Source organism: Gossypium hirsutum, chromosome A13, assembly GCF_007990345.1.
Source record: "Gossypium hirsutum isolate 1008001.06 chromosome A13, Gossypium_hirsutum_v2.1, whole genome shotgun sequence".
NCBI classification, from domain to species: domain Eukaryota; kingdom Viridiplantae; phylum Streptophyta; class Magnoliopsida; order Malvales; family Malvaceae; genus Gossypium; species Gossypium hirsutum.
The window spans coordinates 13,951,985-13,978,313 of record NC_053436.1 but is presented as its reverse complement, the minus strand read 5'-3'; the positions used below and the strand labels follow the sequence as shown (position 1 = coordinate 13,978,313).

Here is a 26,329-nt window from a genome sequence, read left to right as displayed (position 1 = left end):
AGACGTTGTGGTTTTTTCAATGGGATTGATGTTCTGTCTGACTGTTCTCGAGGTGGGTTAAGTTAGGGTGGAACGGAAGCAATTTAGTTCATTTAAAGAGTTTTTCAAAGAACCATATTAACGTTGAAATTCAAGAAGATAAAGGTGCACCTCACTAGTGTTTTATCGGTTTCTATGAGGCTCCAGAGGTCAGAAATAAACAGGAGACTTGGAATTTACTTTGAAGGTTGGGGAGAAATAATTCGCTTCCATGGCTAGTTAGAGACGACTTCAACGATATTCTCTTTGCACATGAAAAGCAAGGAGGGCTATCAAGAGAAGAGGGTCGGATGGAGGCTTTCCGTAAAACTTTGGAAGATTGTTTCTTGGAGGATATAGGTTTTTTGGGTGCGTGGTTTACATGGGAAATAGGTCGTATTATGGAGAGAAATATTAGAGAAAGAATCGATAGAGGAGTGGCTACAGACGCTTAATTTCATCTTTTTCCAACTTATTCTTTGCATCATTTACCGCATTCTTTCTCGGACCATTGTCCATTGCTCATTGAAATGTATAATGCTATTTTGGGGAGTAGAAAAGTCAGATTTTGATTTGAAGTTTGTTTGACTTTAAAAGAATCTTGTGAGAGGGAGATAAGGAAGTTATGGGAGGATAGCTCGGGCTCCTTTTTACATCGTATGGATACTCTTGCTAATAGATTGAAGGTTTGAGCAAGTAAGGTTAGAAATAGAAGAAGTAGATAAGTACAACAATTAAATAGGTGGTTGGAGGAATTGAATTGCGAGGAGAAGTCGAAGGAGAACTTGGGAGAGATTTTTGAAGTCAAACTTCACCTGAATATGGAGATGGATAATGAGGAGCGTTATTGGGAGCAACGTGCTAGAGCTAATTGGTTGAAAATGGGAGATAGAAATACTTCATTTTTCCATAAATATTTTCCCAAAGATGGCATATTAATCGGATTCGGGTTCTTCAAAGAGATGATAGTTCCTTTCTATGGACAGTAGGGAGGTGGTGAACATTGCTCGGGGGTATTTTTCTTACCTCTTTATGACTAGAGGAATCGGGAATTTGGAGAATATTCTGTTTGGGGTTCATTCGTATATATCGGAAGGCATGAATCGGATTTTGATGGAACCTTATGACGAGGGAGAAATTATTAAGGCGCTGAAAGGAATGGGGCCTACGAAAGCTTCAAGTGCTGATGGTTTTCTGGTAATTTTTTACCAAAAGTACTGGCACATCATTAGTAAGGATACTTGTGAATTTTGTTTAAATATTCTGAATAATGGAAATTCTTTGGAAGAAATAAACAAGACTCATCTGGTATTGATTCCAAAAACTGCTAATCCTACCAATTTGAAGAACTTTCACCCTATTAGCCTTTGTAATGTTATTTATAAGATTATTGCCAAGACAGTGGCTAATCGACTACAAAAGGTTTTGGATGGATGTATTGATGTTGCTTAAAGTACATTTGTTCCTGGTAGACTTATCACTGATAATGTCTTACTTGCTTATAAAGTTTTTCATTCTTTTAAGAATAAAAGATCAGGAAGAAAAGGTTTCATGGCCTTAAAACTGGACATGAACAAGGCTTACGATAGAGTTGAATGGCCTATTCTTAAAGGGATGATGGCTAAAATAGGCTTTGAAGATAGGTTTATTGATGTTATTCTTCATTGCGTCAATTCTGTCCAATACTCTATCTTACATAACAGTAAGGAAGGATCAAGTTTTAGGCCTTCTAGGGGTTTGCGACAAATGGATCCTTTGAGCCCCTATTTATTTTTGTTTTGTGGTGAGGGGCTTTCTGCATTAATGCGTCTGGCTTGTTAGGAAATAAGAATTTTTGAGGTCAAGGTATGTAGATCAACTCCACCTATTACCCACCTCATGTTCGCGGATGATTGTATTTTATTCGGGGAGGTTTCAAATAGGGGGATTAGTATGGTGAAGGACATTCTTGAAGAGTATGAGTCGTGCTCGGGGCAGTGTGTTAATTTTGAAAAATCCGTGGCTTTTTTCAGTTCAAATGTGAATGACCAGAATAAGGATATGGTTTTTCAAACTCTTAATGTTCGGTGCTCAACGAATCAAGAGAAATACCTGGGTCTCCCAAATATGGTGGGCCGGAAAAAGAAATTGGCTTTCCAGAATTTGAAAGATCGATTGAAGCAGAAGATAAATAGTTTGAGTTTACGACATATTTCACAGGGAGGCAAAGAGGTTTTTATAAAATCTATTTTGCAAGCAATTCCTACTTACACAATGGCTTGCTTCCTTTTGCCAAAATCTCTGTCTTGAATTGGAAAATATTATGGGGTCATTTTGGTGGAGGAAAAATCATAGAAAACGAGGTATGCACTGATGTGATTGGAAATCATTGTGTGCACTTAAGGATGAAGGTGGTATGGGTTTTCGTAATCTGATTCATTTTAATATAGCGTTATTGGCCAAACAGGGTTGGCATTTGTTACGTAATCCTAATTCTTTACTAGCACGTACTGTAAAAGCCAAATATTACAAATAATCTGATTTCTTAAATTCTAGGTTGGGAAATTTACCTCCTCTTACCTGGCAGAGTATATGGGCTGCAAAGGGGCTGCTTTTGAAGGGATTGGGCTGGAGAATCGGGAATGGAATGAAAGTCTCTATTTGGAAGGACGCATGGATCCCTAGAAGTGAGGATTTCATATTATAGAATTTGAATGTTAATTTAAGCATTCTAAAGGTTGCTGATCTGATCAATGCTAGCACTAGAAAATGGAATTCTGAATTGATCTATAATACTTTTTCGGAGCAGGATGCAGACAGGATCCTTTGTATCCCTTTGTATCTGTATAAGCATGAAGACTATTACATTTGGCAAGGTGAACCAACTGGAGAATACTCGGTGCGTAGTGGACATAAACTTCTTCTACATGATGACCAGATTCATTTACAGGAAAATTATAAACAATTTTACAAAAAATTGTGGAATCTAGATCTTCCCTCTAAAATTAAGATTACAATATGACGCTTTTGGCAAAAATTTTTGCCTACTTTCAGTAATCTTAACTACAGAAGATTAATTGGTTCTGCTACTTGTCACTGGTGCCAACATGAGGCGGAAACGAGGGAACACTTGTTCCGAGAGTGCCCTACTGTAAAAGAAACATGGGAGAACTTAAGTATCAGTTGGCCTACTCCAGTTGTAAACACTGACTTCAGAGATTGGTTAGCAAATATTTTTTATTTCAGATCTACGGCTATTTGCAAAACTATAGTTTATACACAATGGGCGATTTGGACCTCCAAAAACAGATTTATTCATGAGGGTGAAGTTAAAACAGGTGTACAAATAGCAGTTTTTATGAAAAACTTTATGCAGGAACTTGATGGTTTGAAAGTTTCTTTACCTGAAAAACGGATCTATTCTGTAAGATGTGTTGCTCCAGAGGGAACGAGGCTCAAAATAAACTTTGACGCCGCTTTCAACAAACATAGAAGAGAGTCGCGTTCTGGGTTAGTTATCTGAAATAATAAAGCAAAGGTTATTTGTTCAAAATCAATAATGAACTCGAACATACCATCTGCCTTTGCAGCAGAAGCGGTGGAGGGTCTCCAAGCACTATAACTCGGACTTCACCTTGGGTTGAAGGAAGTGGAAATGGAGGGCGATTCTCGGTCGGTGATTCGTAAACTACAAAAGAAGCAAAAGGATAAATCAGAGATTGTTGCGTTTATTAAAGACTAAAAAAGGCTAAGTTTAGGTTTTCAGGTATGTGTCTTCCTTTTTACATACAGAGAATCGAATAAAGTCGCACATGTCATTGCATCTGAAGGATTAATAAAGAGGAAGACGACTTATCTGGAGAAACGGGTTCCTTCTGGCGTGATGGATGCGTTGGCTGAAGATTGGAGGTGGACGGAGAGCAGAGGAGAGTTGAGAGCCTAGAAGGTTGGAGATGAAGCTGGAAACTATTTTTGAAATCTGTCTACTGGAATGCATTCAATGAAAGATGAAGTATTCAAGGGGGAATTAGGGGGTTGGAGTGGTCTGTTGATAGATGGATGGACGTTTATTAATTATGGCTACGGTTCCCCATGAGTCTGTTGTTTTCAAGAGGATTTTTGTTGGATTACAGCGGGAGCAAGAAGGCTCTAGAGCTTCCCTTTTTCGTTTTGTTGGTTTGTGGTTTGGGCTATTATTTTTTTTCTTTTTTGCTTTGTGTTGGTTTTGTTCTTCATTCTGCTGTGTGTTGGGCTCGTCTTGGACCTTTCTCTTGTTTTTGGGCTTGGTTTGGTTTCTGTTGGTTTTTTTAGTTTCGTTCTGTTTCTTTGTATTACTCTTTGTTTCTTTGGCTTGTTTTGGCATAGTTTTAATATATCCAGCGAGTATTATTCCAAAAAAAAGTATTTATAGTTCTTTCTTTTATTCTAAAAATATGATTTTTTTTTCCACTTAAGCATATTTAATAATAAGATTGATATCTTAAGAGTTTTGAGATCTTAAATTTAAGTCTCACTACATGTAGATTCTTTTCCAATTTCATTATAATTCAAATTCCATCATATGTTAACTATTTTTAGGATTTTTTTTATTTAAGTCCGATTATATTTTGCCTTATAATAATTAATGCAAATTATAATTATTCATATCTATAACATATATAAAAACAAAGTACATTGAGAGCATTGCAGATGTTTGGCACTCAATGTTTGACAGCTGGCTTTTTTCTTAACTTTAATGATTTGGCACGTGGAATTAAGAGGGAAGAATGGAAAGCCTAGAATGAAAAAGGATAATCCATATTTAGTCCCTGTATTCTATAGTATCTTCTAATATGGTACATTTATTTTGAAAATGGCTATTTTGGTATTTAAAATTTTACTTTGTTTATCAACGTGGAAATGTGGCCCAATTATAAAGTGTCATGTGTCATTTTTTGTCAAAATCTTTTATTCCAAATAATAAAAGGGGCCTCAAATTAAATAATCCAAAAAATACTTTAACAAAATTTTAAGGGAAAAAAAATAGAGTATGAAAAAAAATAGATTCCTAAAGGATCTGTAAAAGAAACCATGGTTCCATATACAATACAATTTCGCTTTCTTTGAAATACATAAACCACTAACATGATTTTTTTTATCTATTTTGAAATCAAATATTTTTTTCCTACAATATTACGATGATTATTTTTATACTAAAAGATTACAATTTAATAGGATTGGGATTCGAATCAATTTTCAATTGAAAAAAGAAGCTACGTTCTACGATTTTTTTTCTACAAATTTACAATGTGATCCCATTAAGAAATTTTCCCAAATCAAAGAGGTGCTCAAAAAGTTTAACATAACTTGCAATGACATGATCTCAACCTTGGAATTGGATTCCATATTTAATTAAGTGTTGTTATTTGATGTATTATCAATGTAAAGAAAAAATTAAAAGCACGATTTAGATCATTAAAATAAATTATTAAAAAGTATTTACATTTTTTTTAAAATTATTATTTATTTTTGAATTATATATTTGCATCAAATCAATCTTAAATAAATAGTTAAAATTTATAATTAGAAAAAAGTTAAGTAATTAAGTTATGTTAAAATTAATTTTTTTATATTATTATATAAAATTTATAAAAAAAAAAAGTAGAAAAACCTTGAGGCATATTCGAAGTCATACCTAATCAAAAGGATGTTATCCAAAAGTATTTTAAGTAATTGTAATAAAACTTAACTTGTTTGACCCTTTGATTTTTTTGACAAAAAAAACGTAGGAAAATATAATTATTATTTTTCTTAGTAATATATATGATTTATTACTGTAATTACACTTTGAAAATCAATCATTAATTATAAATTAAAGTGATATAATATTTATAGTTTTCGAAACCTAGAAGATAAATAAGTTAAAAAATGATGAAAAGACCTTAGTGCTAAACTTGTAGAAATAAAAAAGAAAAGCATGCAACTTTAGAATCCAGGGTTTTTATGCTTTTTTATTAGATTTACTTTATCTTTTCTCTGCAGACATAATCAGCAAGCATATAGTGCAGAAAGTAGTGTTTCTTTTGTTGTCCAATCATAAGCTAAATAAAAACAACAGTAACACATGTACTTTTCCACCCCTAATTCAGTGGAAGATTAGTTTAAAAGCAAAGATTGCTTGTAATCTTATATTTTAACCCCTAATATGGCGGCTGATCTCATTCTTTTTTGGCTTAACCCTATTTTATTTTTCATATAACATTCAACTATGTTTATATCAAAACTAATCAACCCTAGGGGCGACCTCTAAACCTACACTTTACAACAATTCTAGATATTACTTTTTAAAATTTTAATTTAAATAAAAAAATTTATTTTATTTTAGAGTTAGGGCTTAGATGAATTGAATTTGAATGAATAAATTTTGTTTATTTTTAAACTTATTCGTGTATTCTTTACATTCATTTATTTAAAATTATGTAATTTTAAGTTTGTTCATTTAAATTAAACAAACATATTTGAGAAAATGTTGATGAATAATTAACAAATAAACATATATCTTATTTTTTAGATTTAAAATAATCAAATATAAGTATTATTTATTATATTATAAATGAATAAAATAAATATACAACCAATAATAATTTTATTAGTATATAATAATTTAATAATAAATGTGTTTTAAAACAAGCTTTAAATGGATTTATTAAATTAAATTTAAATGAATATAAGTAAATTTATCCACGAATATAAATAAATTCAACAAATTTTGTTCATAATATTTGTTTAATAAACAAACCTTAAAATTGTATTGATGTTGATTTTATTTTGTATGATTCGACCAAAACTTTTTTAAACTGAAAAATACTTGCAAATGCGAATGGCAAAATAACCCCATTTTTTATCCAATAAGGTAAATGATTGAAAACCGAGTCTACGGGCAAAGCAAGTTTTCAATTAAAATTTTTGGGCATGGGTTAGGGTTTATATCAAACTCGTTCGTATTGAAAATTTTACCAAAACAACACTAATTGTTGCATATATTTTAATTAGATTTCTTAAACTTTTATAAGAGTTTATAACATTTTAATTTTTTTTTTGGGTTTCTTAATGTATTCATTAGAGTAAGTCAAGTGATTAATTATTCATGTTTTGTAGGTTCATTAATTATTTTTATATATTTTAATTAAATAATTTTTATAAGATTTTATAATTTACTTTATTTAATATTTTAAAAATTATTATGAGATAATAATTATGTGGTTAAAGTATATAGTCCCTTGACGTTTTGATAATTAGGAATTTAGTCCATGTACTTGTATTTCCAAGAATTTAATCCCCTTTTTTTTTGGATTACAAAATTTAAGTCCAACCGTTAATATTGTTTTTTTTTTCTTTTGCTAAATTTAAGTTTACATCTTGTTTTAATTACATGGCTAGTAAGTGGTAGGTTTTTTATTTCTACTTTATGAAAATTGATAACTAAATTATTTCTACTTCGGAATTTGGTCCATGAACTTTATGAAATCTTAGAATTTAGCCCAAATTTTAAACATTAATATTAAATTTTTGAGGTTTATCAATTTTAGACAAGGAATTAATAAAAATCAGTAATTTAACAGTTCATATGCAACAAGCAAAACTCAACAATTCAAGTTCATATATTTATGGACAACTAAATTAACTTTTCTGAAATTCATAATAATAAAAAGATTATGTGAGTTTAAAAATTGTAAATAAAATCTAAATTAAGCATTTCAAGGTGAAAAACATAAAAATTGAATTAAGATGAACGCAAAAAGAAAAAGAAAGAGCACCTATGATTGCCATCCCTAGGATGCTACATCAAATCAAAACAATGGGTTTTGGGGATTGTAAATGTTTCTTTCAAAACAATATTAATTTCATATGGTCGCATTGTGAATAAACAAGTGGAAGAAGAAGAGTGGTAGATGTGTATATATCCTTTAAGCACGCTCAAAAGACATGGAGCATCAATTATATATATCATCAATCCATCCAAATGCCATTGCAATCAATTTATATATTTAAAATTTATGAACAAGTTTTTCCTTCCACTTTCTTTACCTTAATTATCCCTTGGGATATAATTTTATACCCATGATATTGTTTAAAACTTTCTTTTAGACTCACTTTCATTATGCATTATGATAGACAATGGATTTATGTTGAAATTAGAAAATTATTTTAAGGAATTGGTAAAAATTAAATTATAAAATTTTAAGAGTCAAGTGTTATTTTATTATTGTATTAATTTAAAATTTCATAACTTTTGAAAGGCCTAAACGATAAATTTATCATTTTTATGGTTAAGGCCTTACTTGCCCCTTAGGTCTCCGAATTGATCCCTAAACAACTCTACCCTTTATAAATTTGGAGGGTTAAAGTATAATTTTATTATTATATTAATTTGTAATTTCTTAAATTTTAAAGGGATTAAATGATAATTCTATCAATTTTAGAGGTTAAAGCTCTTACCTATCCTCTGTCTCTATCCTTAATTCAAATTTTCAATTGACATTAATCTCGAATTTGGTCTCCAGGCTCTTTAAAAATATTATAATATTAAAATGAAATAATGTATGAGAGTGGAAAAGAGAGGGATTTATAGTTTAATGGTGTTAATGGTCGGAAAAGGGTACAAAGAAGAACCAAAACTGATATGCTAGAAAAATAAGAGAGAAAGTGTAAGTGGGAATTAAAATAAAAATAAAAAAGAATAAAAGATGGAAGTTGGGAATACGTAAGATAGGCACCATTACCCAAGTTTCCCAATAATTGAACCATTATTACCACCTAAAAGTTGCCTAACTATATTTTTATTTTTTTTTGTGGGCACTGAATTACATTATTTTGGCTTTCTAAATCTCATCCTAACTCATGCTCGTGCATTGTTTAAGAAATGAAATTTAGGTTTACAAATTTCTTTTATGCCTAAAATAGACTTCAAGTTTGTATATTCAAATTTTGTTTGTTTTTTTTATTTCTAAAAGTTTAATTTTATATTTTTAAAAGTTTAAAATTCAAGTTCAATTATTAATGCTTTAAAAAAATATTTTATCAAATTTATTGATTTAACATTTTAAAATTAAAAAAAATATTCACTTAATAATCATATAAAAAAATGTATATTGTAATGAACTTGAATTTAGTAGGAATTATTAACCGTGTTTGACCATTGGACTCAACTTTTTTAAATTTGAAAATTAAATGAACTAAATTTCAAATGTATAAAAAGTATTGTGACTTAGAGTATATTTTAACACACATATATATATATGTATAAAAAACTAAATGGGAGCAAAGTTTAACATTAGATAGGTAAGGTAAAATGATAAATTTAGTCCTTAATGTTAATTCATTTTGTCACTTTAACCCTTATCCTTTTCTTTTTATCACTTTAACCCTCAACTTTTAATAAAATTTAGCTAAAATGCTTCTTTTATGGACAAAAAATTTGACTAAAATGTTATTTTTTTAACAACACTAACGTGGCAAGCTGCATGCAGTTCAAACATATTTCATTGCTTATGTGTATAAATTTTAAAAAATTATTATGAGCTTTTTTGGAAACTTTTTGAAAATTTATTTTTTTAAATTTTTTGAAGAATACATTGAATGCCATGTGAGTTGCCACATAAGTGATGTAAAATTCTAGGACAAAGCAACATTTAATCCTTGGGCTTGGTAACTTTTTCCACCTTGGTCCTTGAACTTTTTATTTGGCCAACATTAGTCCCAAAACTTGACAGGTTTTTTCGATATGGTCCCTCATTAAAGTGTAATGATATGGCACTCTGAGATTAAACCACATCATCACCTATTTTTTTACAAAAAAAAAAAATTCTTTATTTTTTGTATTTTTTAACTTTTATATAATTTTTTAATTTTTAGAAATTTTAACAATTTAGTCAACTTTTCATCAAAAAATACAATTGGACTTAATTTTGAAGGATAATGGCCAAAATGATATAGAAAAAAATTTTAAGTTCAAAGTCACAATTATTTCATCCTTCCGTTAGGTGATAAAATCATGCTATGAACTTAAAATCATGCTATTAACCAAAGAATATATATATATATAAAGATTTTTAATTTTACTAATGAAATTAAAAATCGTGATGTGTGTTATTTATTTATTTTTCAATTATCAATTAAGGATACAAATAGTTTCTTAATCTCGTGTTTAGAGTTAAAAATATCCATTACCAATATATCAAATAATTATATATAATATATAGGAGGGATTTATTTACACTAGTGCAAATTTTAACTAGTTTTACACACTTCTATAATTTTTTGTAAGAATAAATTTAACAACCAAACTATTATATTTATTAAATATAATTGTGTTTGCCATTGGTGTTTTTTTCGTATCGATTCAATATCTTCATCATATTGATTTAAAATATTACCTTTATTAATATAAATTTAACGTTTGAAATTTTTTTTTCCATAAATTTAATAGTTAGTCCATTTTAATTTATTAAAAAATCAAAATGGATTATTTCCATAAATGAAACATGAAATATGTCAATTGAATTGTAAATATTAATCCTACAGGTAGAGGTGAGCAAAATTCGATTCGATTCAAAAAAATCAAAAATTTTTCAAATTTCGAGTTAATCGAATCAAGTTATTCAAGTTATTCGAATTATTCGAGTCAACTCGAATAAGAAATTCCGGATTTCAAGTTCGAGTCGAGTTGAATTGTAATGAACCGAAAGTTACGGTATCGGAAATTGAGTCTTGAGTACTGTTTCCGTGAAATTTATTCATGAATATTTATTAGAAATATTTATGAATTATAGTTGAATGGTTATTTAGTGTTTAATTAAGTGAAGTAGCTTGAATTTAGTTTAAAGGGCTAAATTGCATAAGGAATAAAAGTTTAATTATAGATTAAAGAAGTAAAAGGGACTAATCTAGTAATTAGACCCTAAGTGCCATGTGTGTGTTAATATTGAATAACGTGTGTAATAGTTGGTATATATGTGTAATAGCTATAAGATATTTTATGTTATAGCTATTACACATGTTAGTTTTATATTTATTATAGGTTAATAATAGTATAATAAGTAAAATTGATAAAATAGAAAAAGAAGATAGAAAGACTAACAGAGAGCAAACGTGAAAGAAAGAAAGAAATAAAAAGGGAAATTTGAGGATTAAGGCCCTAAAGTTTGATTGGTAAGTTGTTTTAGCTCATTTTCTTATGATTTTTATGTTTATGGATGCCTAATTCAAAGTTCTACATCTATGAGGTTAAAATGAAGAAAAATAGAGAATTTTTAGATATTAATTTAGTTGAATAAATTGAGGTTTTATGGGTTAAATTGATAGAAATTGAAGTTAGAAGTGATTAGTTAAAGGAATTTCTAAGTTAGGTTTAAATAGGGACTAAGTTGAATAGAGCTCAAAATTCATGTTTTATAATGAATTTTATGAGTTAGAAATTGTTAATGTGTTGATTAAAAGAGAATATGAAGCTTAAGTTAAAGAAAAAAAGATTAGTAATGGAAAAAGGACGAAATTGGAATTTTTGTAAAAGTTTGGTAGAAAGTGAAAATGTGTTTTATGAATTAATATATTGATGATTTTTAATTGTATGATTGTTAGTAGCAAACGTAGCACCAGATACGTCATCAAAGAAGGGAAAAGAGAAAGTGAACGAAGATATCGACTAAATTCGATAAATAGTGGTTCGTATTTCTATAAACCGAGCTTAATCGTTATTGCTATATTTGATATTTATATTGTATGAAAATGTGAATGAGGTAAGTATTTTTACCATATTGAAATGAATGTGATTTTGAATACCCTATTAACAGTGTCGGGCTAGTCGGATATAGTTGACATGTCATAGGAATTGGAAGTATTGGGATATTCCGACATTGAGTCGATGAGACACTATGTGTCGACTACTGTTAAAGTTTCGAATTTGTTCCGATGAAGTACTTTGTGTACTATAATGTTAAAGTTCCGGATTTATTCCGATGAAACACTATGTGCTTATCCCGGAGTGTGGGTTGGATCCGTGTATCCGTCAGTGTCCGAGTTTTGTTAATAAGGGTAAATAAAGTAAATGTTATTAAAGTACTAGTTGATATTGATATTGAATAATAGCAATAATGTGTTTGAATTACCATGTTTTAAAGTTGATTAAGCTATTGTTTATAGAAATACCACTGAGAGTATTCTCAGCATACGGTTTGTTTCCGTGCGCAGGCTAAGTATGAAAGTATAAGGACTCAGCATACAAGTCGATGCCCAAACTCAAATTGGTGAAGTTTCTATCTTTTTGGAAAATGGCATTGTACCTAGGATGTCTTTTGGTCATTTTGAAAGTATCTAAGTTGTTAAGTGATATTTTGGTATGTTTTGTAAATGTTACCAAAACCTTAAGTATGGTATGTTTTGATATGTTAGTGAAGAGTAATAAGAGGAAGTGTTGGTAAATATTGTAGAGAGAAGAAATGAAGATGTTATAAACTTAGTTATCAACATTTTATACTAAAACAGATTTGGACAGTAGCGGTAGTCCAACTTTGAAAATATACCAAAAAAAGTATAAAGTGAATTAGATAATGAATAAAATTTTTAATTGAAGCTTAATGAATCTATTTTTATATGGAAGAAATAAAATAGGTAAAAGAGTTGTATTTTATGAGATATTTACGTTTTGGTGAAACAGGGTTAGAACAATTTCTGGATTCCCTGTTCTGACTTTAAAAATTCACCATAAATTGTGTATTAAGAATTAGGACTCAAACTTTATTTTTATGGATTCCTTATTGAGTTTATTTTTACTTGAAACAAATGGTATAGTCATTGGATTTCTGTACAGGAAGAAATTTGATTCGTAGTGCACAAGGGTCAGAGTAGCCGAACCCTGAAACAGGGGAGACTTTTTCTAATAAACTGTACTAATTGGCCTGACCAAAAATTATAGAAAAAAATTAGTAAGTACATATATGAGTCTAGTTTCAGAAAAAATTTATGGAATTATATTTAGAGTTTCATAACTCGAGATATGATTTTTTTAGCGACCGTAACGCAGATGGATAGTTTACTACGAAAACTGTTTAAGTGCTAAGATAAGTTTTGTAATGTCTCCTGCTCGACTCCGGCGACGGTCTCGGGTAGGGGGACGTTACATGAATTTTTACAATTCGAATAACTCGAATAATTAGAATAACAGATTAGTATAAATACCGTTTTGGCCCCTGTCAATTTTGAAAATAAGCAAATTGGTCTCTCTTAACAAAAATTACAAAAAAATCAAAGTAATTTTCAAGATTTGAAAATAATTTTTAAAATTCAAAATATTTATATAAATTCTAATATTTATATTTTTAAAAAATTATAAATTAAAAAAATTAAAAAATATATAAAATTTTAATAAAATAATAATTTTGGAATCTAAATAAGTGATTAATGATTCAAGTTTATCATACTAAAATATCTTCTTATTTTTTTATTTTGGTTAAAAAAAGTTTTCAAATATATATTGTTTCAAATTTTTGTGTTCTAACATGAAAATAGTTATATTGTATAAGATTTTAATTTAACATTATTATTTTTTCTAATTTAACTCAAACGGTTTCACTTGATTCAATCGAACACTCACCCCTAATTCGAGTTATCCAAAAATCCAAAAAAGAAGAAGATAAAACTACATTGTTTTGATAAAAGTTTACATTTTTCTAAAGTTAAAAGGCAAATATTTTGATAAATGTTTACCCATTAGTCTTACTTTTCTTCCTCAATCGCCCCACTCTCCTTTTTTTCCTTTACTCAAAATTAATCTAAAAGCTTGTACTTTGTCTACTTGTAAAATAACCAGTCCATGTAAACGGAACATTGAGTATAAATAATAAGATTCGTTAATTTGACTCGACTCGACTCGAAATTTTTTAACTCGATTCAACTCGACTCGATCGAATACTCACCCCTACCTACAGGCAAGGTCTTTGGCCTCTTTAGCTAAATGGAATAATAACAACTTTAGTCCCCCAATTAAAAATAATTTAATTTAAATATTTTTTAAATAAAAAATTTAACTTCGACCCAATCTTTTATAGTTTTATTTTGATTCGCCCTAATATATATTCAAATAGTTTAATGAGGATGGATAAGATTTTTCTTTTTTTTCATAATAGATGGATATGAATCTTGAGATAGATATTGGCGTATAATGGGTGGTTTAAGGAGGAAGATGACAGGTTTGGGTGGAGATAAACCCTATCCAATATTCTTTTTAATAATTAAAAAAAAACAAAACTTCTTTTTCCCCTATAATGAAGGTTTCTAGAAGAGAATTATATTATTAAATTACACAATAATTGGAATTTTGATTGATTTGCTCTGGGTTTATCCTTAAAAATATAGACATCAATTTTTAATTTCATATGAATTTTTTAATTTACTCGACATCTTTATCATATTGAAAATTTTTAACAAATAATTAGATATTTTAATTTCACTCAAAATTTAGCATGTATGATGTAAGTGAGTAAAATATTAAATATGACAGTTGAATTATTAAGATATTAATCATACAAAAAGATAATCGAAATATACTAATGTAAATGAATCTCTTCTTATATATACAAGAATTGTCTTCCCTTAATTAAATAACCTAATTATATTTTTAACCCTTCTTAATAATATTTCAATTAATCCACTTTAACCATTTGATTAAATAAAAAATTAATTTTACCCTCTCCAAAAATACTTAATAATTCAAGTTAAATCATTTTAAAACTAAAATCTATTTATTTTTAATTGCATCTTAATTCAATACAAATTTTGACTACTTACCTGCATATATATATAGAGAGAGAGAGAGAGAGAGAGAAATATAATATAGAAGGTTTGAATTTTAGATTGGTGGAATGGTATTAGGTGCAACAACTATTACTGGAGGTGACTTCATGTCTTGAAATAGTAGGAATGTTAGGCTAGGCTTGCACACGTGATACATGAAAATGATATCCTATCAATTTATTCTTTTAGGTTTTCTAATTCTTGGTATTTGAGTTATACACTTTTTCAATATATTATCTGTACTTTTTTATTTTAAATGTAGTTGGTTAAAGTTATTTGGATAAATAGATTGTTTTTTTAAATTTAGGAAAATAAATTATTTTTAGAGTGTGTGTAAAAGTACGTCTAATTCGACATATTTATAATTTTTAATATATTAGCTATCTTGGTTAAATAGTTAAATAATAATGATTTCGTCCTTAAATCTCAAGTTCAATTCCTTTTCTGAACATATTTGTAATTTTTATTTTATTTTATTTTTAATATATTAACTCATTTGGTTAAATGGTTAAATAATAATGATTTCATCCTTAAATCTCAGATTCAATTCCTCTTCTAAAAAAACACATTTGTAATTTTTATTTTATGTTGTTTCAAGCTTTTTTATTTTTAAATAATAAATATATTGTTTTAATTTTTTTATTTTTAATTCATCTTTTTAATTAATAACTTGTTTATTTATAAAATCAAATTCATCAAATTCAAAATTAACATTAAATTTATTTTATTGGAAAGAGTTAATTGCTATAAATATCCCTAAACTATAGTTCTCATTTTGAATTGGTCCTCAAATTTTAAAACATTCTAATTGCATCTTCAAACTATCAATGTTATATCAATAAGGTCCTTCCATTAGTAAAACCATTAATTAAATCATTAAATGAAACATTAAATCTTATATGACATAATTTAAAATAAAAAATTTAAAGAAAAATAAATATTGTAAACATGGATGTAAAAAAATTTGGTTTCTAGGATTTTAAGCTTTTACAGAAACTATTGTTTGCTCTTTTTTCAATTTTACTTTATTTTTAGTTTTTAATTTTAAAAGTTATGCAGCAACATTCCTTCAAAATTTTTATTTTAAATTATGTCGCATAAGATTTTATGTATCATTTAATGGTTAAATTAACGGTTTCAATAACGGAAGGATATGATTAATATAACATTGATAGTTTGATGATTAATATAACATTAATTAGATGTTTGGTGCAATTAACTCTATGAAAAATCATGAAAAATTCAAATTTGATAATATTAGGAATTAACTTTCATAAACTCAACACTAAAACTAGAATTAAACACCAAAAAAGTTAATATTATTACCTTCAGTAACAAAATGTATAACTTTTGTCAAATATAAATATCACATTGAAAAAAAATACTACACTAAAAAAGTATTAAACTCAAGTACTAAATGAGATATTATTTTTTTATGAAAATGGATGTTAGTTGCGAGATAAAAAAATTAATAACTGGCTCCATTTAAAAAAAAATAGAAGCCATTTTTCTTTTTGTATTCTTGGAAAATAGAGTAGATCGAATAAACATATTTGGTTGAAAATTTTAAAACCACATAGCCATGTGTCAGGCCGTGTCAATTTCACGAATTGCACTCCTAACAGTAGAAAAATGCGATTTTTAAGGTTTTTCGGGCATTCTAATACCTATATATGACAAAAATAAGAATATAGGAGTGAGCCATCATAAAATACTTAATAAAACAACTCAAAAAACATCATTGAACTGGATTCTAAAGCATATTTCCATCATGATTGAAGATTCTCGTTTGATTTCTTTGGAGATTATTGTAACAGCCCGTTTTCAGTGAAATTGGAACAGTAGTTCCGGGACCATAAGTCGGAGTCAGAAATAAATTTTATTTTAATAATATTGCATGGTCTGCATTATGATAGGAAAGACGTATGAAAATTTTGATAAAATTTTTTTACCGATTTCATGTTTAATTATAGAAAGGACCAAATTGTATAAAATGTAAAAGTTAAATTGTAGTAGCTAAAAGGATTTAATAGCTATAGAATTCAAAATTTGAGGTCCTTATAGGGCAATAGACCATTAAGAGAAGTTAGTAGATATTTATGATGATTCATCCATGGAAAATTAGAAAAAGAAAAGAACTAAATTGGAAAGTTGAAAAATTAATGGATGATAAGTTAATTAAATGAATAAAATAATTTCATATCATCATCTTCCCCAAAATTTCTATAAAAACCCTAGCTAAGAGAGAGAATTTCAAGCAAGCTTAATTTGGTAAGTAATCATGTCCCGTTTTTAGTAATTTTTACATTTTCGAGATCGTAATAACCTAATCTATCTATTTTGGGGATTAATTTGTAAAGTTATCAAAGTATTAAAATTTTTTCATGGATGAGTATGCTGAAATTTTAAAATTTATGGTAGAAAATGAAAGGTTGTTGATAGATAAACAACTTTTGTAAAGGAAATTTTCTTGAATTTATGATTTAGTGACTAAATTGTAAAGATGTAAAATTCATGGAAAATTTCTGAATTTTATGAATTTTATGGGCTTTAAATTTTATATGAAATTTTTTGTTAGGCTTGGAATAAGGATTAAATTGCATGAATTTCATTTTCAAAGCCTAGGGACGAAATTGGAATTAATCAAAAGTATAGGGGCAAAATGGTACTTTTGCCTAAGATGTAAATTGGATTGAATTGGATATAAAATGTGTTAAACTGATGTTAAATTCGTTTATGTAGATCTAGAAAGATCAAATAAGGAGTTAGATCGAGGAAAAGAAAAAGTATCAGATTAGTAGATTTTCGAATACGAACAAGTGTCGAGGTAAGTTCATGTAACTAAATCATGTATATTAATATGTTTGAATTGAATGTTGTATATGTGTGAATTGTATAAATGTCTTATCTTATGTATGAAATTGATCACATGTCCGATAAAGCCCGATAAGTAATAAGTCCCGTTTGAATAAATAAAATTTGATGGATATAGTATTTCCCATATTAGTTGTGGTCCTACATATGTTGTGGACACACCATAGCTATAAAGAGCATCCTATTATAAGCCTTCTCGAGCTTCCCATCACATGGTTCCTGCAAGCATCCCGATCGGTATTGATTCTGCATGTGTTGCGGATATACCACTGCTTTTTGTGAGCGTCCTATAATATGATCGATATTGATCCTGCATGTATTGCAGACATACCGCAAGTCTTTATGAGCTCCCTGATATAGGCTCTTTATGAGCTTCTTGATATGGCTCGTTTGAACTTCCTGTTATATGGCTATCCGGAGCTCTCTGATAATAACTCTTCGGAGTTACCTGTTAAGCTTAATGAGCTTTCTGTTTTAAACTCTTATGAGTTTCCTATTATAGCCCGGATAAGCTTCCTGTTACATGGCTCACATAAGCATCCTGCTATATGGCTCGAGAGAGTGCTTCCTGATTATGTGCCCTAATGGGTACCCTTGAACATGAGTTGACGGATTACAATTTTGTACACTTCGAGTGTACTACATGAGTATCCATCGATATTTTCAAATAAATTCAACGGGAAAATTTCTGACATTTTAACACCCTAAACCCGGCCTAGACGTTATTGCCGAATCTGGTGATGTCACATAAAAGTGCTTTCGAAAACTAAGTCGTTGATAAACCATTTCCCCGTTTAAACAATTTTTGTTATCTTATATTATCTCTAAATCAAGTTATTTGTTTCCAAATCATTATCCATTTATTTACAAGTCGTTATAATTTGCAGAAGCTTTTAAAACGGTTTGCGTAGTGGTGAGTATTTTAAAAGAAAATATTTGTAACTTTTGAAAACCCATGTTTCCCTACCACTGGTGATTATAATTCATAAGCAGCGATAAACAAATCCCAAATTAAGGTAAAAATCCATAAAGGCCTTATTACAGTAAAAATACCCCAAATAATAATACTTAAAATCATAATCAAGTACGAAAGTATATGCGATCGTATAGCCACCTCTGAGTCCATCACTGCACCGATCCACCTATGACTGGGGGTTACTTGTACAGTAAAACACAATGGGTGAGTTTAAGAAAACTCAGTGTGTAATCTTCATGCAGTTATACAGTCAAAATGTAAATGGTAACAGACTGGGCCTAAGCCCTTCACAGTAACAGTATCAGTTTGGGCCTTAGCCTATCACAGTCTCAGTAATCAGTAGGGTTCGGCCCACCACAGTAACAGTATACAGTAGCAGTAATACGGTGTACAATATGCAAGTCCTACCCAACCAACCGTTATACACCATCTCCTGTCCAACCCTGCACTCCTATGGGGAATAAATTGCCCACCCATCCCTACACTTACAAATTAGCACCGGTTACGGCATTAAACAGTATTTGCAGCAAAGCTGTCAGTATAATAGGCTTAAAGCCATCAGTGATTTGCAGCTAAACTGCTAGTACAGTATACTTCCTCCAATCATATTGTCTCAACCCCATGCAACGTATCATACAATCATGACATGCCATCTCATGGAAACATGCATATAATCAGAATAGTATAACTATTATGCTCAGTATATAGTCACACATATTTTAATGTCACACAGTCAATTAGGGATCTAGGGAAAGCTTACCGACCCCACAGTAGGTCCATAGTCGACTCGGGCGACCCGTGCAACTTTAACAGCCAAAAAGTGAAAATGAGCCCCCAGACCCATGTTGCATACCCACGTGGGCTCACACGCCCGTGTGGCCCACACAGTCCAAAATGGCCTTGGCCGTGTGAATCACACGGCCTGGCCCAATATTCTCGCATTCCCGTGTGGTTCACCCGTATGGGGCCCACACGCCTATGTTTGATCACGCGGCCTACCACACAGACAGACACACGCTCGTGTGGCATCGACAATCACCTATTTCGGCTTTTTATCGAATTCTACTTTTAGGGTTGTGTTTACACACCTGAATTCGTTAGAAGTTAACCCACACTCCTGGTACACCAAAACCTAAATTCAACCAAAACATGATTTAATCAACTACATAATTCGTTAATCAAACAAAGCCAAATGACGTTAAGGAATGATCAGCAACCGAAACCCCTTACCCAAAATCAACTGAAACTGCACCCTGAATTTCTTGATGAAGCACCAACCAACCCTTGATCTTCACTTAGCATGAGAGCCACAAAAACCTTTTATTTAAACCCTTAATCGCATTTCACTTAACAATTCAATTAAACCCAAGAATATACATATAACCTTTCATTCAGCATCTTATAGAATGAAACAATAAGATACCTACTCACTTACCAAACTGTAGACAGGGTAAAATGCAATTTGGAAATGCAAGCAAGAGCAAATAAAAAAGGGGGTCTGAAAACTGAAAAGAGGCAAAACAGGGAAAAATAGATCAATAGAAAGGGAAGTGCAAAATCAAAATAAACAAAGGGTAACGTAGAATTCACCTATCAATATTCGCTAAGGAGAAGAGCCAAAATTACGCACGGCCGGCTTGAAGGGAAGGGAAGCTAGCGTCAAAAATTGAGAACAGAAAGAGGGAACCGAATTTCTGAAAACAACGGCAGCAAGTGGGGGGAAACAATTAAAACAAAACCAAAAAAGAGCAAAACAGATGGAGAGGAAGTAGTCAGCAAAAATCGAATGACACAAACGGCATCAAAGAACTTGGAATCGTCAACAAAAAAAAACAAATGAGAGAAGAAAAACTAAAGAAGAAATTTGGCAGCAATAGGGAGGTTTTAGGGGAAGCAAACGGGCATAAAAATTGAAAAATAAGGGAGAAAAAAACTATATCAGCCACCGAAATTTTGAAACAAAGAGAAAGAGAGAGAGCTGAATTCAACATCCCCCAAATCAAGATAACTTCCCACATCCCATAATTTCCTCCTAAAATCACTCTAACCTTCCTACTACTCAGACTTTTAATGAAACACAAACTCTAGCCGTCCATCTCTGCAAAAATTTAATCCCTTTGCGCATGCAAGGATTAGAACTTCAGACCTCAGGAAACAATAACACGCCACTCATCCCTTAGACCAGCAGGTCCATTCTAACATATTTCACCAACATTTATTTATAAGCCTATTAATTAAAGATAAGGATTCCTTCAATTAAAAACAAAATTTTACCCACGCTAAAGCTTGAATTTGGGACCTCTCACACACACTCAGAACACATAACCACTAAGGCAGATTATTATTTGTAACAACAACATACGAAAATAATTATAAAGGATTTTTGGGTGTTACAGACATGGTTAAATTGAGCTTAAGGTCATGGAAATGCACATGTTAAACGAAAATATGATATGAAAAGTATATGTATATGAAAGTTATTACATGATGAGCTCATCCTTGATTCTTGGTGTTTACATATAAGACATGACTAATAAGTTTCTTGAGATTATATGTGTTTAGGCCAATTGCCACATTTATCTGGATGAATTTTGTACGCTTATCTTAAATGTAAATGAGTGGTAAGTAAATTTTCTGTTATACGAATTTACTATGCATAATATGCTTACTCTATTTTACTTCATTTGTTTTATAATGCTCAGAAGCTCGTGAAGGTTGGAACTTGGTCAGAGACACATCACACTGTCCCTTAGACTCCTCGGTACACAAATCAAGCTAACTTTTGGTGTAATGACATGTATAAGCTAAGTAAGGCATAATGAGGAAATATTTTTGTTATAACTAGCCATTGCAATGGCTAGTGTTAAGCACATTTTGATGTAGTTATATAAGGCATTATCATGCTTGATGTATGTAATGAAATGGTTGAATGATGGAAGTTACATAAATATATTAATGGTTGCATGAATGGGTAAAATATACTCATATGTTTATATGGCCAATTAGGTAAAATCAAATACTTGGTTAAATGGGATGTTATGACATGTATTGAACTTGAAATTGGCTTGAATTGAATGTTCTATTGTGACTTGTATTGGTACAAAAATTGGTCGGATATGTTGATGTCAGGTTGGGTGAGGAATAAGGCGTGGAAATGACCTTCTTTTGTCCACATGGGCAAAGACACGGCGTGTGTCTTAGCCGTGTGTGACACACGACCATGCGTACGGGCGTGTGTGGCCGTGTGTCCCCTGCATCTTAAAATTTTGAGAAACAGAATGCTTCAAATTGCTCACACTGTGTAACGACCCGAATTTTACAATTATCAAAAAAGTGTATTTTCGGGTCTCCGTTTCTGAAAAATGGATTCAAAAATATTTATTAGAAATATTTATGAAGTTAATTATGAGGTAAATTAGATTATGGATAGGTGAATTAAGGATAATTAGGAAAAAAGACTAAATTGAATAAGGGGTAAAAGTTGAATTATAGATTAATACAAAGTAAAAAGGACCAAAATGGCAAATATGTCATTTAGCATAGATGAGGCGTCAAACTTAGATAAAATCTAAGATTTTTTTTAGATTTTTTTTATGTTGAAGGTTTTAAATTAATTTATAAATTATATTAATTATTATTCTATTATGAAATAAGTTAAATAAAGACAAATGTATGGTAGTGATTTATTACAATTGTGTTAGTAGAAATATATACATTTGTGATATTTTTTTAGTAAAAGATGTTTATTAGTTAAAATAATTAAATTGTGAGATTTTTGTGTAATGAACAAATTAGATAGTAACACTTGTACTAATGTGAATATATATATTTTTATTATATTAGAAGATTTTATTTAGTAAATAAATTGAAAGTATGAAAATTGTATGGTATTGATGGTGTACATTTGTATGTATATGATTAATTATATAAAAGATATTTAATGTTATTATATTATAATATAATAAGTTAATTAATAAAAAAGAATAAATATATATATATAACATAAAAGAAAAGAAACAAAGAAGGAAAGAACAAAATAACAAACGAGAAAGAAAGAAAAAAAAAAGGAGAAAAAGAAAAGAAAAAGGAAAAACTAGGGATTTGAAGCTTTAAGCTTTAAAAGGTAAGTCAATTAAGTCCTTTTACTTAATTTTGATGTTTTTGAAGTTTTAAAACAAGGTTTTGATGAAATTAAGTTAATATTTTGGAAGTTCATAGGTTTTCAAATATAGTTCATGTTGAACAAAATGATGAATTAGGGGTTTAATTGATAGAATTTTTTGTTAGAATTGATTAAAGGATTAAATTGTAAAAGAAGTTATTAGTTTTACATAGTAGGGACTAAATTGTAAGAATTTAAAAATTAGGATTTTATGATGAAATTTAGATAGTTATGTCTAAGTTTGGTTGAAAATTGAGTAGAAACAAAGTATGAATTGAGATAGAAAACTAAGTGAATTTAGTTAAGATTAAAATTGAAATTAAAGTAGAAATTAAATAGAAATTGAATAAGAAATTTAAATGTTAAATGTCAATTAGTATTGTATTAATGATTATGAAAATGTAAATTAGTATTGTGTTAATGATTATGAAAATTGTTTTAATTTTCGTAGCTAACGTTGTTCTGGCAAACCTTGGCTTAGGAAGGAAAAGGCAAAGTCAACGAGGGTTAGCTCGGAAATTATGATTTGTATTTCTATAATCCGAACTTAATATTTAATACTTGAAATTATTATTTATTATGTATGGTAAGTGCATTGAAATGATTTTTGAATTGGAGTGAACATTCGTTGAAATTGAAAAGTGAATTTATGTATTAATTATTGTGTTTTGATTAAATGTTATGGTAAGTAATTAAGGTTTAAATTATTTGTATTATGTTTTACAATTGAAATGGATTGATTTGGTATGTGATAAATTTATTGAATATATATGGATATATGTGATTGATGTGGAAATTGAATATTGAATGTATGTTATATTGAAAATTAAATTGATTGGGAATGTGATGATAAATATGCATATGTAATTATTGTGGAATTTGAATGTATGTTAATAAAAAGTAATTTGAATTGTATTGAATTATTATGTGATTAAATTGAAATGTGTATTGATTGAAAACCCTGTTAACAGTATCGGGCTAAATCAGATACAGTTGGCATGCCATAGGATTGGAAGTGTTCAGGGATTTTTCGACCTTGAGTCGATAAGGCACTATAAGTGTCGTACTATTACTTCGACTTCGAGTCGATAAGGCACCTTGTGTGTTGTACTGCTACTATTACATCGGTTTAATCTGATGAGGTACTGAGTACCGTACTGTTACTGTTTACTTCGGCAAAGCCGATGAGGCACTATGTGCCGTACTGGTGTGTTGGTTGGATCCGTGTATTCGTCAATATCTGAGTCATATTAATAGGGGTAAATAAAGGTACTGAATGACTGACTGTTACTGAATGATATTGATAAATTAATCGATACTGAAAAATATTGACTGAAATTGAGCTTAGAATAAAACGGATTACTGATTGAAATGTGAATTGTTGAATATTATTTATTGATATTAAACATTTAACTGAAACATGATTGAAACACATGAACTATGTAACTCTAAATGGGATATAAGTGAATAATATTATTGTTCAAGTGAATTGTGAACATATTATGGAAAAATTATCCGGATTAGTAGATGAAAGAATTGATTGAGTTAAAAAGGATTTATCTAAAAATTGAATAATTATATAATTGTGATTGTTATATGATTTTTAAGTGAATGTTACATTTTCATATTATTAAGTGTTCGAATTATAGAAATACCACTGAGTACATACTCAGCGTATGGTTTGTTTCCGTGCGCAGGACAAGTCAAAGTCAGACCATTGGATCAGCATCCCAGGCCAATCCCGAACTCTAAGTGGAGAAGTATATTATTTATTGGTAATGGCATGTACCTAGGATAACTTATTCATATGAGTGTCATTTTGAATTATGAAAGTAAAGGTGAAATAAGTAAATTTTAAATTTGGTAATGATATATGGTAGAAATTGGCTTAATTAGTATGAATTTGAACTGTTTGAAAATGTATGTTAAATACTTAAAACGATTTATCATATAGGCCTATAAAATATCTAATTTGACATGTTTTGAGTAGGTTTGAATGAGATTTAAAGTAATTGAATGAATGGTTATTGGAATGTTTCGTATATTAAATTGCAGGGCTGGTAAATTTATTGTTTAAGGCTCATTTTGAGTCCACGCGGCCTAGCACACGGTCGTGTGGACTGGCCGTGTGAAAACTGCACCTTAATACTTTCAAGTCAGAGAGTTACACGAGCTCTCAACACAGCCGTGTGACCTAGCCACATAGCCGTGTGATCTAGTGACACGGCCGTGTGAGTCACACGGACAATCCACACGGGTGTGTGGGTACCGTTCATAAGGAAAATTTTAAAATTTTGAGAAAAATTCATAGTGATTTTAAATTAGTCCCGAATTGATTTTACTGTTCATATTGGGCTTTGAGGGCCCATTAAAGGGACGATATGTTAAATTTATGATAAGTGTAAATAATTATTTTAATTAATGACCGTAATTGAACTGTATTGACTGGTAATGCTCCGTATCCTGTTTCGGGGATGGATAAAGGTTAGGGGGTGTTGCATTTAGTGGTATCAGAATTTTGCAGGTTTAGCTGATTCTCAGACTAAATCGAGCTCGAAATTGAGTCTAGAAGTACATGCCATAATTGAGTCGAAATTGAGTCAGGATTGGATGTTGATATATTTGTTTGTGTCTGTTTTATATTTGAAAATGTTAGATGAACATATCAATGGTATTGACTATGAAATTTATATTGGAGACAAAGAGTCTCGTGAATTAAGAGTCGGCAACACTGAGTATTAACTCAATGGGTAATTAATTACTGAATGTTGAATAATGTAATGTTAGAGAAAGAGATAATACATAATTATTTAGAATTATAATTGATGCTCTTCAGAAAGTAGAAGGAACTGTATCTTCTACTAAATCTATCTCTTCTGTTTCTCAATCGATTCCCGAAGTGTTTCAAGGTACAGAGCTTGTCTGAACGAGTAAGTTATCTGTTGTTAATAATCTATACATATAGTGTGGAAGAATTGAGAATTACAGCTGAAAATGATCTTGAAAGAACTGAAATTTGTTTAGAGAATATTTTCAAGGTTGTAAATGAATTGTTTTGTTCACTGATTAAATGTTAGAAATGTATGATATTTCTTTTAAAAGATTCAGCTTACCAGTGGTGGAAAATATTGATTTATGTTGTGATTAAGAAAGGGATATTTAGAAATTTTCTAAAATGAGTTCTGAAAGAAATATGTATCAGTCAGAGATTTCTTGATTAGAAACGTAAAGAATTCCTTAAGCTTGAATAAATTCATATGACTGTAACTGTGTATGAAGGGAATTTGCTTGATTGAATAAATATATCAGAGGGTGTATTCCGACAGAAACTACAATGTACAAATGGTTTGAAGATGGTTTAAATGAAGACATAAAGCTGGAGAATATAGAATAAAGAATGGAATATGTGTTGGATATGATTCTTTTGATCGTTATCTTAGTGATTACTTGAAGAAATTTGAAAAGATATTATTCAAACTTTAAGACCGAGT

At 29.8% G+C, this 26,329-nt stretch overlaps 1 long non-coding RNA gene across 1 annotated transcript; it reads right to left on the bottom strand.

Annotated features, from left to right (window-relative positions):
- Nucleotides 1-2,754: 2,754 nt before the first annotated feature.
- On the bottom strand, nt 2,755-4,159 carry LOC107894068 (uncharacterized). The gene is made up of 3 exons (XR_001683145.2): nt 3,573-4,159; nt 3,402-3,473; nt 2,755-3,146 (listed from the first exon to the last, which is right to left on the bottom strand). It is a non-coding gene; the product is annotated as an uncharacterized lncRNA (long non-coding RNA).
- Nucleotides 4,160-26,329: the final 22,170 nt, after the last annotated feature.